This window comes from Hordeum vulgare, chromosome 5H (assembly GCF_904849725.1).
Source record: "Hordeum vulgare subsp. vulgare chromosome 5H, MorexV3_pseudomolecules_assembly, whole genome shotgun sequence".
NCBI classification, from domain to species: Eukaryota; Viridiplantae; Streptophyta; class Magnoliopsida; order Poales; family Poaceae; genus Hordeum; species Hordeum vulgare.
In genome coordinates, this window is record NC_058522.1 from 471100998 (window position 1) to 471114793 (window position 13796).

A 13796-nucleotide genomic window follows, 5' to 3' on the forward strand; every position below is an offset into this window, starting at 1 on the left:
TCATTTGGGTCAATAATTTTGTTCTATCAAGATCATGTTCTCTCCTTTCTTATTCAATTTAGTTGTTTTTTGTGAATCTTGTCCAGTTCTTTCTATCTTATCGAATTTTTGTCCCCTTGTCCTACCGCAGTGCTGCCGAAATCTTTTGTGAATTCTTCCTTGTTGCTCATATCATTCCTCATCGCTTTGCAACCTTCAAGGATCGTTGGTTTCACTCGTTTGTCAAAGAAGCGACTAAGTTTTACCTCTTGCTTTCTCTTCCTCTCCCCCTTTCATTCTTGGATCTCGGGTCGAGATCCTCTTGTAGTGTAGGAGAGTTGTGACAGCCCGAGACCGACGTTTCAGAAGAATCCCCTTTTATTCCGTTTTCATCGTGTGATTATTTTTATTTGTCGCATCATCATCGCATCATGCGCATCGTCCGCATTGCATCGGCACTCCGTTGCCGCCAGTTTTCAAAAATGCATCCCTTATTAGTTGTTGGCTCTCGTCGTTGCCCGTTCTGAGCCCGACCACACACGCACGCGCCCGCGGCACCGTCAAAATCTCGTTTTTAAAACTATGTTTAAAACTTTCTCTCATTGGGTTGAAACTTGGCGTGCGGTCTTAATATAATATAGGTAGGCCGCCTGCCAATTTTCATCGCAATCGGAGTCCGTCTGATACCCGAACGGTCGACCATAGTGGCACCGTATTCAGTGTGTCGTCGGACGTTTTATAGGTGTTTTAAAATACGTTGTCGGGTGTCGTTTTCCCTCTCTTCTCCGGCTAGCAACTCTACACAGCCACTTAACCATCCCCGCGTTCGAGATCGTTTGATTCCGATCGCGTGGTTGAAACCGGGGCGAAATTCTGCTAAACCTAGCCCCCCATTGTTATAAATAGACCCCAGAAACCTGCCTAATCTAGCCCCCCTCTCTCACCTCCTCATTTTTCGCGCCACCCCACCAAACCCTAGCCTCTCTCTCTCCTCCCTCCCTCCTCAGCGCCGCCGCCGGGCCTGCGAGGCCACGCGAGGCCCGCCCGAGCCCGGTTTGCCCCAAGCCGCCACTCGCCCCTGCCTCCCCCGAGCGTGTTGTGCTCCCGCGCCCCTGGTGCCGCGCGCCGCCGGCCTCCCGTCGCTAGCGCATGTGCCCCCCACCGGCCGTGGTCGCCCTGCCGCCAGAGCCTCCACCGTGGCGAGATCCAGCGATGTGTCCAGCCGCCGGCCCTCGTCATTCGCCCGTGTCGCCCTCGAAGTTCCCCGTCGCGCCGCAGGCCAGATCCGGCAAGCTGCCGCCCGGATCCGGACCCTCATGCGCCCCGTCGCCGACCCTCTGCCTCGCTGGGGCGCCGCCGTGCCTCCTGCCCTCGCTCCCGGGGGAGGTGCACGACGAGGCCTCGCCCTCCTGCTCGCCAGCAGAGCCCCAGGCCCAGATCGCAAGGCCCAAACGCGCCAAGCCTCCTGGGCCACAACCCACCAAGGTGAGCCCCCGAGACCCCTCTATCCCTCGCCTAGGCGTTTCCTAGCTATCATGTGCCCACCAAATTAGGCCCGTTAGAATATTTTAGGATTTTCTGATTTACTATTCTCAGAATATATTAAATATTATAACGCCCGTAACTTTTATTCCGTGTATTGGTTCGGAACGAATTATATATGAAACTTGTGTAGTTTTTCGCGTAGATTCATTATTTGCAATTTGCATGCATGTTTGAAGTGATTTGACTTGCCATATGCCTAGAAACACGTGCTGTCCTAATAGGTTGTGTATCCCGTATTTAATTTTGCGCGTGTCTGGATTGTTCCAACCCCGTAGTTTAAATGCTCATGTTTTTAGGGACCTTTTGCCATGTATTTTAGAGTAGTTGTTTGCATTTTTGCATGTAGGTTCCATTGCTAGTTTTTTATATCGTGTTTAGGACATATTCTCGCATATACGTGTGACGATATTTTTATTTTGCAAGCCCACATGTTATATATGTTTCCGGGGTAGTAAAATCCATAAGATTTAATTGTGCACTTAGTTTTAGCTTTTGAGCAAGTTCGTGCGCGTGATATTTTGCCATGTTGCCCTTTCGTTTATTTTGTGTGATTTAATCCGTGCATGATATGAAGGAGTTGTCAACTAGAGATTTGTCCTTGGATATGTATGCTAGCCCATGGTAATTTTGGTTGCAATAGAAATCCATGTTTAGGTGTTGGTTGCTTGCTCTCAATATTCTATGAAATAGTGCATATTTGGAGATGCTGAAATATTTCCAAGTCTGAAATCTGTTGTATTTTGTTGCTGTCTTATCATGAGTTTATCTGGTGATCTATAGCTCTTTTGAGGTAGGTGCAATGGAGTTAGTTGTAGTCCTTAAGATTGTCTAGTATGATGTAAGTTTTCATGCCATTTGGAGTCCTGTAGCATATAGTTTAATTGTTGTCAATATGCCTTCAGATCAAAAACTGCGCTGTCTAAAACTGAAATTTTCACCAAGTCTGAAACTGTGTATGTTAAATGTTATTAGTAGTATGTTGTAGTAGTATGTTGTGAGTTATTTTCTTGCCATTTTGTGAGTTATTTTCCTAGTGATCCATGCCTCCATGCTAAATGTTATTAGTAGTATGTTGTACTGCATCTTGCCCTCTACTGTCCCATGCCTTGTTTGGGCATTTTGGATTTGTGTAGCTAGTTGTTCGAGAGTGTAGAAAATGTTGTGGCTGATTATGGCAGATCATGACTATTTCTTGTATAGCTTGTAGTTGTTGAACCGTGGCTCCGTTTTGATCCTGCCCTATATAAAACTTGCTTAGAATCTCGTGTAGTTTCATATTATCTTTCCGGTTGCATGTTTTGAAATGCTTGTGACTGTCGTTGCACACATATTGCATTCATGCCATCATATCTTGCGGTGTTCGTATCTTTTGAACCGTAGCTCCGTTGGAGATGTTCTCTATATATAAATTGATTGGAATGACGCGTAAATTTACGAGAACCTATTTATTTTGCTGTTTAACAAACATTTAAACGTGTTACTTCAGATCTGGACAGAATTATAAATTAAAGCATGAGGTTATCTCGGAGATGCTATAAGTCGTTTCCGACCTCATTTAAAATGCCTAGATAGGTAGATTAATCACGCTTCACCTCTTGCCATGTTTACCCAACATTTAATATTGTCGTGTACCTAATCGGGATAGAACTAAATAATTCGTATGTGGAGATTCGTCACTATGCAACTCGTTGCATATTGAACTTCACTTAATGTGTAGTGTGTGATTGTTGTGAATTGCCATGCCATGTCTTGCATATATTCAACTGATCATGCATCATATGTGGATTGCATCTTGTCGTGCATGTGCCGTGGTGAATATCTATGTTGATGCTTGTTTCCGGTTTGCTTCATCTCGATAGAGTTCTGCAAGCGTGTCGGAAAGTGAGGACCCGTTCGACTACATTGGTTCGTCTGCTTCACGGAGTCGCTCTTCTTCCAAGCGGGATCTCAGGCAAGATGACCATTTCCCCAGATACCATTACTATCATTGCCATGCTAGTTATTTCAATTCTATCGTTATTGTCTTGTTGCCTACCACCTGTTAAATATCAGCCTCCTAACATTGCCATGAAAACCGTCAACCTGTTCACAACCTAGCAAACCACTAATTGGCTATGTTACCTCTTGCTTAACCATCTGTTAGCGTTGCTAGTTGCAGGTGCAGTTGCTTCCATGTGTCAACATGGGTTCCTTGTTATATCACCATATTGAATGCTATTTAATCTAATGCACCTATATACTTGGTAAAAGGTGGAAGGCTCGGCCTTCCTAGCCTGGTGTTTTGTTCCACCTTTGTCCCCTTTGTTTCGGCTACCGGTGTTATGTTCCATAATTGAGCGCTCCTAACACGATCCGGGTTGTTATGGGGACCCCCTTGATAATTTGTTTTAGATTAAAGCTGGTCTGGCAAGGCCCAACTTTGGTTTTACATTTGCCTAATAACTAATAAATGCATAGTGACCCGCCGGCACCCGCGGAGTAATTAATCAACCCCCCGGCGAGTGCTCCTCATGAGTGTTGGTCCAAAAAAGGGCAGACTGCGGGGCCACCATGGGGAAACTCAAGGTTTGCTACATGTAGGCTTTCCCATCCGGGCGGCCTTGCTGGATTAGTTTTACCTTTTACGAAATATCATGTGCATCGGGATTCCGGTGATGCTTTGGGTAATCTCAGAGTTGAGGTTTTCCACTAAGGAATCCGACGAGATCATGAGCTTCGTGATCGAGGATTTATATGCGGCTTGTGGTAATTTGTGATGGACTAGTTGGAGCACCCCTGCAGGGTTAAATCTTTCGGAAAGCCGTGCCCGCGGTTATGTGGCAACATGGAAACTTTGTTTAACACTGGATCTAGATAACTTGAAGTAAACTTAATTAAAACTTGCCAACTGAGTGCGTAACCGTGAATATCTCTTTCATGAGTTCCTTCTCTGATCGAGGACACGGTGGGGTTATGTTTGACGTAAGTAGGTGTTCAAGATCATTCATTTGATCATCAGTAGTTCACGCCCGCTTTGCATAGATCATCCCCCTCTTTATCCTTGTACTCGTAAGTTAGCCACCTCAAATAAATGCTTAGTCGCGTGTTGCAGCCTCACCACTTAACCATACCTCACCCATTAAGCTTTGCTAGTCTTGATACCTTTGGAAATGAGATTGCTGAGTCCCCTGTGGCACACAGATTACTACAACACCACTTGCAGGTACAAGTAAAGGTTACTTGACGCGAGCGCGTTGATTGTTCATTTAGAGTTGCTTCTTCTTCCTCTTCTTCATCGATCTAGGATGGGTTCTAGGCCGACAGCCTGGGATAGCAAGGATGGACGTCGTTTACTTTTCTCGTTTGTTTTCGTCCGTAGTCGGACCCTCCTCTTCTTCGTGATGTTTATGTAATGTACCGATGATACTCTGATGTAGCTTGTGGCGAGTGTAAGCCAATTCCATATATCTCATCTTTTCAGTACATGTACTTGTAACGATATCCATTCTTGCAAAACGACGAGATGCGCTTCTATCCCTGTCGATGCCCTCACGCCAAAATAAGGATAGGATCGCATCTTGGGTGTTGCAAGTTGGTATCAGAGCAGTACCGACCTAGGAGCCCCCTTGATTGATCGAACTTGGCCAAGTCGAGTCTAGTGAAAAATTGCTTTGAGTCTAGATATATCGGAGAATAGGATTCTTTTTTCTCCTCTTTAATTCTCTGGTGAGGAATCTTGACGTAATAATTTGAATTCTACTCCTCTTCTCACTCAAAAAAAATTTAGGATCACGCAGATATTTTTGGAATCTATATGATGTCGATGTGACGGAGTTGTGTCTTGGTGCCTCCTGTCTGACTTGATTTCTTCCGAGGAGTTGAGCTCCAGGGGATTCTTGAACACATCGTTATCATTTAGATTTCATAGTATCTCAGGACAAAGGATGTTCGAAATTGCTTCAATACTAGTAGTGTCGAGAGTTGTCTGGCTTCCCCAGTACCGGTGCAGAGAGTTCCGGGTGTATCGTCATACTTAGTATCGTTGTGATTACGAGTGTCTGAGATAGATGAGTTTCCGAGATTCTAGTTATGTGTTGACGGATGTGATACACTGGATGGGTTAGTATAGGAGTTGAGTGATATGTTACTCCTTGTATCCGTGGACCAGATTGCATGACCAGAAATTTCGGGAGTTCTTAGGTGGGAATTCAAGTAGTCACTTATAGGGCAATCTTCCAACAAATGCATGATGTTAGGTTGGGGTTCGACATCTAGTGGATTCGTTTGTTCACGATCGTCTTACAGCGGTTCTCGTTGTGTCTTAAAGAGTCCTTGTAGCCTGCTACAACTCGGGGACGCTTCGTATGTCGTGTGCATTGCCTTGTACATGATGGCTACTGTAAGGATCGAGCCCGTGCGATCCTATCCACGAAAATATCGGACGGAATCTCTCTCATGAAGTTGTTCTGGCTTGTTTCGTAAGCCTCATACTTTGTTTTGTTGGAGTATGGTAATTCGAGTTGCTTCGATGTCAAATGGTGATTTCATATCCTTCCAAGAGGTTCTCGTGTTTTATGGGAATGCAAATCCTTTTGCTCAATCAATTGTCATATCAATTCCTTTTCAACCGGTGTCATCGTGTCAGTTCTTTTCATCCCTTGTGCTTCCCTTCAAGTGAATTCAATCCTCTCCAATTTTGCAAGATCATTCTCTCATTTCTTTCCGGAGTTGTCTCATCTGTCCCAAGTTGTCTTTGTTTTCCCCGCCTTTCCGCACTTTTTTCAATGATTGGATTTCATCCAAGTGCATTTCATTTCGTTGTTGCTTCCGCTATCTTTTGTTCCGTGTCCTATCTGGTGATTCATTGTGAAGATTCTCAGGAAGTTTCGTGTTCATCATTTTTCATTCTGGTCATCTTGTCCGGTGAATTCAATTCAGTTATCCGTGTCATCATATCCTTTTCATCCTTGTATTCTTTCCCATGCTGGAAATTCTGTCACGTCTTCCTTGTTTTTCATCTCTCTTTATTCTATCCGGAGTGTTGAAGTTATCTTAGAAGTTCTTGTTATTTTTTCAACGGTGGTTTCTCTGAGTGGGCCCATGATACGTCTCCATCGTATCTACTTTTCCAAACCCTTTTGCCCTTGTTTTGGACTCTAATTTGCATGATTTGAGTGGAACTAACCTGGACTGACACTTTTTCAGCAGAATTGCCTTGGTGTTGTTTTTGTGCAGAAATCAAAGTTCTCAGAACGTCCTCAAATTTTACGGAGAATATTTTTGGAAAATATGAAAAATACCTGCGCAAAGATCCACCTGAGGGGGTGGTCCAGTGGGCCACAAGCCCTGTAGCCACCACCCCCCTCGTGGCGGATGGCAATCTTGTGAGGCCCACGTGGCTCTGCCGCCCCCAATCTTAGCTCTATAAGTTCACTTTCGTCCGAGAAAAAATCAGAAGAGAAGATTTCGTCGCGTTTGCGATACGGAGGCGTCGCCACATCCTGTTCTTCATCTGGAGGGCAGATCTGGAGTCCGTTTTGGGCTCCGGAGAGGGGAAATCGTCGCCATCGTCATCATCAACCTTCTTCCCTCTCCAATTCCATGAAACTCTTCATCGTTCGTGAGTAATCTATTCGTAGGCTCGCTGGGCGGTGATGAGTAGGATGAGATCTATCATGTAATCGAGCTAGTTTTGACGGGGATTGATCCCTAGTATCCACTATGTTCTGAGATTGATGTTGCTACTACTTTGCCATGCTTAGTTCTTGTCACTAGGGCCCGAGTGCCATGATTTCAGATTTGAAATTATTATGTTGTCACCAATATATGTGTGTTTTAGATCCGATCTTGAAGTTGTAGTTACCTACTATGTGTTATGATCCGGCAACCCCGGAGTGACAATAACTGGAACAAGTCCCGGTGATGACCATAGTTTGAGGAGTTCATGTGTTCACCAAGTGCTAATGTGTTGGTCCGGTTCTTTATTAAAAGGAGAACCTTAATATCCCGTAGTTTCCTTTTGGACCCCGCTGCCACGGGAGGGATGGACAATAGATGTCATGCAAGTTCTTTTCCCTAAGCACGTATGACGACACACAGAATGCATGCCTACATCACATTGACGAACGGGAGCTAGCCACAAATCTCTCCTCGTTATAACTGTTGCATGATGAATATCATCCAAACAAATCACCGACCCATTGCCTACGAGTTTTTCCTACTACTACTGTTACTTGTTTTGCTCTGCTGCTACTGCTGTTACTTGTCTTGCTCTGCTGCTACTGTTGTTACTTATCTTGCTCTACTGCTACTGTCGCTTGCTACTGTTGCTACTTGCTACTGCTGTCACTACTGTTGTTCCTTGCCACTGCTATTACTCGTTACACTGTTGCTACCTGCTACAATACTTTTTCTCACGCCGTTGACGGGAAAGAATATTTTCCGTCCACGGGCAACTTCAGGCGCCATTGATACGCAGTTAGGAATAGTCAGTCATCAACAGATCATTTCTGACACCGTTGTTATCATACTAATTTGTTGTTGATACTTTGCTTGCAGATACTAATCTTTCAGGTGTGGTTGAATATGATAAATTCAGCTGCTAATACTCGAGAGTATTATCTCACCTCATGTCTGGCAAATCAACAAATTTGGGTCGAATACTCTACCCTCGAAAACTGCTGCGATCCCACGCGCTGGTGGGCCGTCAACAACATTCTTCTAGTTTCAATTGCCGGAGAGTGCTAGCAGCATTCTTCTGGTGTCGTTGCAGGGGAAGATCTGCTGTCAAGGAGTCAGCATTTTTCTGGCGCCGTTGCCGGGGAAGGTCTGTTGTCACGGAGTCAGTATTTTTCTGGCGTCGTTGCCGGGGAGGTATTGCTATATTCTCTGAGTCACTTGAGATTTATATCTGCTGATCGCTATGAAGAATCTAATGGATCCAAAAACCAAAGTCTTGCCCTGAACTACGAGGGGAGATAAGGAACTGCCATCTAGCTCTACACTTGATTCACCTTCAGTTATGAGTAAGTTTGCGACATCACCTCCTGCTAGAAACCTTGATATGTCGCATGTGCTTGATGATGCTTATGATACTACTGCTAGAGATGCTATGCGTGATACTATGCCTGATGATGCTTTGCCTGATACTGCTAGAGATGCTATGCCTCATGATGCTAGAGATGTTATGCCTGATACTGCTTTGCCTGATGCTGCTACGCCTTATACTGCAAGAGATACTACTATGCCTGATGTTCCACTAGGGGTGCTCCTTGATGCTCATATTGCTAGAGTTACTGCCAATGCTCGTGATGCTTCTGAAACTAACGATAGTATTGAAATAGAACCTGCTTTTGCTCCTGCTAGTTCTAGCTCTCGTAGATATGAATTGCCTGATATACCTGAGGGTTACGTTATGGAGAGCGAGATAGCTAAGGATTTTCTTGCGTGTAAGGATGCCTATGACGCTGAGAAATTACTTCTCAAGTGGATGGAAAAATCTCTAAAAGCTACGATGAAATACGACCCGAAGTTTCCCACTTCACCTATCTTTATCACCAATAAGGATTATGAATTCTCTGTCGATCCTGAGATAATCTCTCTAGTCGAATCTGATCATTTTCATGGTTATGAGTGTGAGACGGTCGTATCCCATCTTGCCAAACTACACGATATAGCCACCCTTTTCACTAGTGAGGAGAAGATCCGCCACTACTACATCCTTAAGTTGTTTCCTTTCTGTCTAAAGGATGATGCTAAAGCCTAGTTCACCTCTCTTGCTCCTGGATGTGTGAGTAGTCCCCAGGATATGGTCTGTTACTTCTGTGAGAAATATTTCCCTGCCCATAAGAAGCAAGCTGCCTTGCAGGAAATATACAACTTTGCTCAACTCCAAGAAGAGAGTCTCCCACAAGCTTGGGGGAGGCTCTTCCAGCTACAAAATGCTTTGCCTGATCACCCTCTTAAGAAGAACGAGATACTTGATATCTTCTATAACGGACTTACTGATGCCTCTAGAGACCACCTAGATAGTTGTGCCGGTTGTGTTTTTAGGGAACGAACTGTAGAACAAGCTGAGACCCTACTAAATAACATCTTGATCAACGATAATGCTTGGACTATTCCTGAACCACCTCCTAAGCCAACTCCTAAGAAAAGAGGTATTCTATTCCTTAGTCCCGAAGATATGCAAGAAGCCAAGAAAACTATGCAAGAGAAAGGCATTAGATCCGAAGATGTCAAAAATCTACCAGCTATTGAAGAGATCCATGGTCTCGATAACCCAATACAGGTAGTAGAAGTAAATTCTTTGCGTAGGTTTGATGAGAGTGATATTCCTTTTGACAAACCTGCTAGCCTATGCTTTGATGAATTTGACAACTTTGTTGCCAAACAACAGAGTTTCAATGATTATGTCAGCAGACATTTGGAACAAAGTACTCGTATGCTTAGCCATTTAAGTGCTTGTGTAGACAGAAATGTCAATGATCTAAAGCTTCTGAGTAAACATGCCTCTATGATTACTACTCAGGTAGAACAAGTACTTAAAGCTCAGAATGACTTGCTCAATGAATTAAATGACAACTCTGTCAGAGTCATTACTAGAGGAGGCAAAATGACTCAGGAACCTTTTTATCCTGAGGGTCATTGTCGTGGTTTTATCACGGCAGATGTCCTCGTGAAAGGACTTAGTGTTGGAGCCATCGCACCTTGGTGGCGACTCAAAGGGGTTGAACTGGAGCGGGACAACGATTTACCCAGGTTCGGCCCCTCGTGAGGAGGTAAAAGCCTACGTCCTGCTTTGTGTTGTATTGATGATGTTTCGATTACAAGGAGGGCGTAACTCGCCTGACCTAGCTCTCGATGATTACTAACCTCCCCTCTCCTTCCCTGGGACTCGCCTTTATATACAGATCGAGCCCTTAGGGTTTACAAGAGTCCTTTCCATTACATAAGTCGTGATTCTTTCTATCTCTAAGTCGCCATGCTTTCGAAGACTTGGAGATCTTCCCAATGATTGATTCTCCCCGAGGATCCTGAACCGCCATCCGGCTCCTGGGCTTACTGGGCCAAAGCTTGAATCGCCAAAGGATGACTCGCCCGCTTGGTGACCCGGCCCAACTAGGGCGGGTTACTTAACAGATAATATCTCCAACATTAGGCCCCAGATTTGACTTGAACCTGTTCACGCCAACTCTCACCTAGTTAGGGGCGACTCACTCTGCTTTCTTTACGCATCATGCGCTTAATCCGCCACCCCTTGTAGGAATATCCAAGTCTCCAAACCGTTTCTTGTTAACACCATCTTATCCCTTTAATCTCAGAAAACATGATGACGCAATCTCCAACGGATCTTTCGGCACAGATATCCTGAAAATCTTGGCGCTATAAAAGCGAATCTTTATCCTCTTTTCAATTCCCGCGCGAGGCGCCTTGATTCCAGCACCCGACCCAATAAATAGGATCAGGGAAGGGGGCAGGGCACATCCCCACCTACCCATTTCGTCGGCCCCTTCTTCCTCGCGACTGCACCGAGAACTCCATCGCTGTCCGAGGTCCTCCGTCTCCGGCCACTGCGTCCGACGCATCTCCAGGCCGACTGTCGGGGGGATAACCCCGGGGTAGGCTCATCAAGCATGTTCCTTAATTTCCGGCCCAATGGACATGAAGGTATGGAGATTCCTAAGGCCCAAGTCTTCTGACCGGCTAGGCATCACCTGCCGGCTCGAAGATGAGGCGGCCACCTTTCTGGCCGGCCAGGCAGCCCCTACCGGATAGAATGCAGGCGGCCTCCCCTTCAGAGCCGGCCTGGTCCCGCCAGCCGGACTGAGGAGGAGGCGGCCACCCTCAGGCCGGCTGACTAAGCAGGCTAGCCGGCCGAGGATCACAAGTCACATCAGATCGTAGGTCAGGAAGAGACCTCACGATTAAAGGTAGCTACGCGTCAGCAAAGGTACAGGATCAGGGCGCCCAGCAGGTACGAGCGTCGGCGGCCACGCCGCTGACGTACCCCGGCTCTGATCCATCGCCTAGCATAGTGTCGGACCGTCACAGTCCCACTCCATTACTGCACTCGGCGTGGGGAACAGTGGAGGCGGTCGTACTGCCTGCCCATGAAGAATCTCGCGGGGCGACGCTTGACGTACAGCGCGTGCTCAGCGTCAACCATACGCGGGAGGCCCATTGGCCAGCCAGCGGGTCCCACAGGCAATCGAGACCATGCAGCCGGCGGGCCCCTCATCGACAAGAGAAGACCCTCGTGGGCCCCTGGCTAGCCGGCGAAGCAGCCAGCCAGGTCCCACGCCTGTACCCTTTATCCATATTGTAGGCCGACGGGTTCATCTATAAAACCCCCCGGTCGCCCCCCATGAAGTGGGGCCGATCATTCACCAGTTATTCTACACTACACACTCACCAACCCACAGAGAGAGAGGTAGAGACGAGTCGGCTGCTCCCCTCTTCCTCCTCCCAACACAGCTCCACGAGCGACATTGTACTCTGTTCCCATACATCAAACACACCAGCAGTATTAGGGGTATTATCTCTACGGAGAGCCCTGAACCTGGGTACATCGTGCGTCCCATGCGTGTACCAACCTCGTTCCCAGCGCCCACCTTTGTCCCTTCGGTTCTACCGACTTTAGCCTACCCATGGCATATGTTGTGAGTATTCACCGACATTTGGCGCCCACCGTGGGGCCGATCGCGGCATCGGTTGGCTTTACGCGCTGGGCGGGGCCTCGCACCTACACCGCCGGATGCATCGCGTCCGGATCAGTCTGCACGCCCGTGGAGCCTGCTTTCGACGAGGCAACACCCATGATGATCGACGTCCCCGTCCGCCATGCGGATTCGGACGAATATTCTGATGACGAGGCGCTCCCTAGCGTCGTCATCGCTTCCATGGAGAACCTCAGTGTCCTCTTCAGCAACCTTCGTCTCAACGACGGCCCACGCTACTTCGGCGAGGACTACGACGTTGAGGCGCTCTGCGCCAGCTTCAGCAGGCTCTCTATCGCTGAGATGCATGCCCACGACGTTTACCCCTGTAACGTCCTCATCTTCAATGGCCCTCCGCCGTCGGTAGGGTTCTTCACCCCATACCACGTTGCTGCCGTCTCCAACACCGTGGAGGTGATGGTTATCGGCGCTGGCACCAGCACGGCTCCCGGCAAGGCCTCCGCAAGCGCCGGCAAGCCCGCTGCGGCCGCCGCTGATACTCTTCGGGACGCCATCGCCGGCCTGAAGACACCGTTCGCCGCTTCCGCCGACCCTGCAGACGCTCGGGCCTCGCCGGAGGAGGCTCGCAAGCGTACCTTGGAGGAGGGCATCGCCGTGGCCTCGGCGAAACATCGGTTGGAGGCTACGCATCGCGAGTATAACTCCGCGTACGGTCTCACTCCGATTTTCGAGGCCCCTAGTCGGCTTGGATCGGTCCGCAGTCGCGGCCGGTTCATCACCGAGGTTCTAGGCGGGGACCTGCCCACCTACGAGACTCCTGCGGCCAACATGCGGGAGGCGCAGGCAGCCATGGAGGAGATGGCAAGCCTGGAAGGCGAGGAGCGCGCCTTCGAGGAGAAGCGTGTCAAGGATCTCCTTGACGCCGCCAACCAGCAACACGCTTGGATTGACCCTGATCAGGCTCAATCGGAGTCCCCGGGACCGAACTCGGGGGCTAGTCGCAACCCTAGTGGCCAGCACCATGCAGAAGGATCTTCCTCGCATCGCCCTTCCGGCTGGAGGGGCGAGGGAAGCCAAGACCGGCGCTCGCAGCGCCAGAGCGAGCACACTTCGGGCTTACGTCGCGGAGGCGACGAGGGCGATTCGGAGTTCGGGGATCTTCCCCTGCGAAGAACTCGCGCCTCCGGCTCCCGAGGCGCCTCCCCTCTCACCACCGGGGCTGGCACCCCCGCCACCCAGGATGAGCGGGACGCTCGCCGGTGTATCATCGCCCTGGCCCATTCGGCCCTCTTGGAGGAAGACGGACCCGTCGGTCCGGCGTGCTTCGGCCCCCGGATCCGAGGGGAGCCGTTCCCCTGAGGTTTCACCTTGCCTAGGGATACACCAAAATACAACGGCACGGCCAAGCCAGAACACTGGCTGATCGACTACACCACGGCCGTAGGCATCGCCAGGGGCAACAAGCGCGTAGCGGTTCGCTACGTGCCACTCATGCTGGCCGGCTCGGCCCGGACTTGGCTTAACAGCCTCCCGGTGGCAGCGTCAACTCCTGGGTGGACTTCGAGGAGGCGTTCGTCCTTAACTTCACTGGCACATACAAGCGCCCTGGCCGGC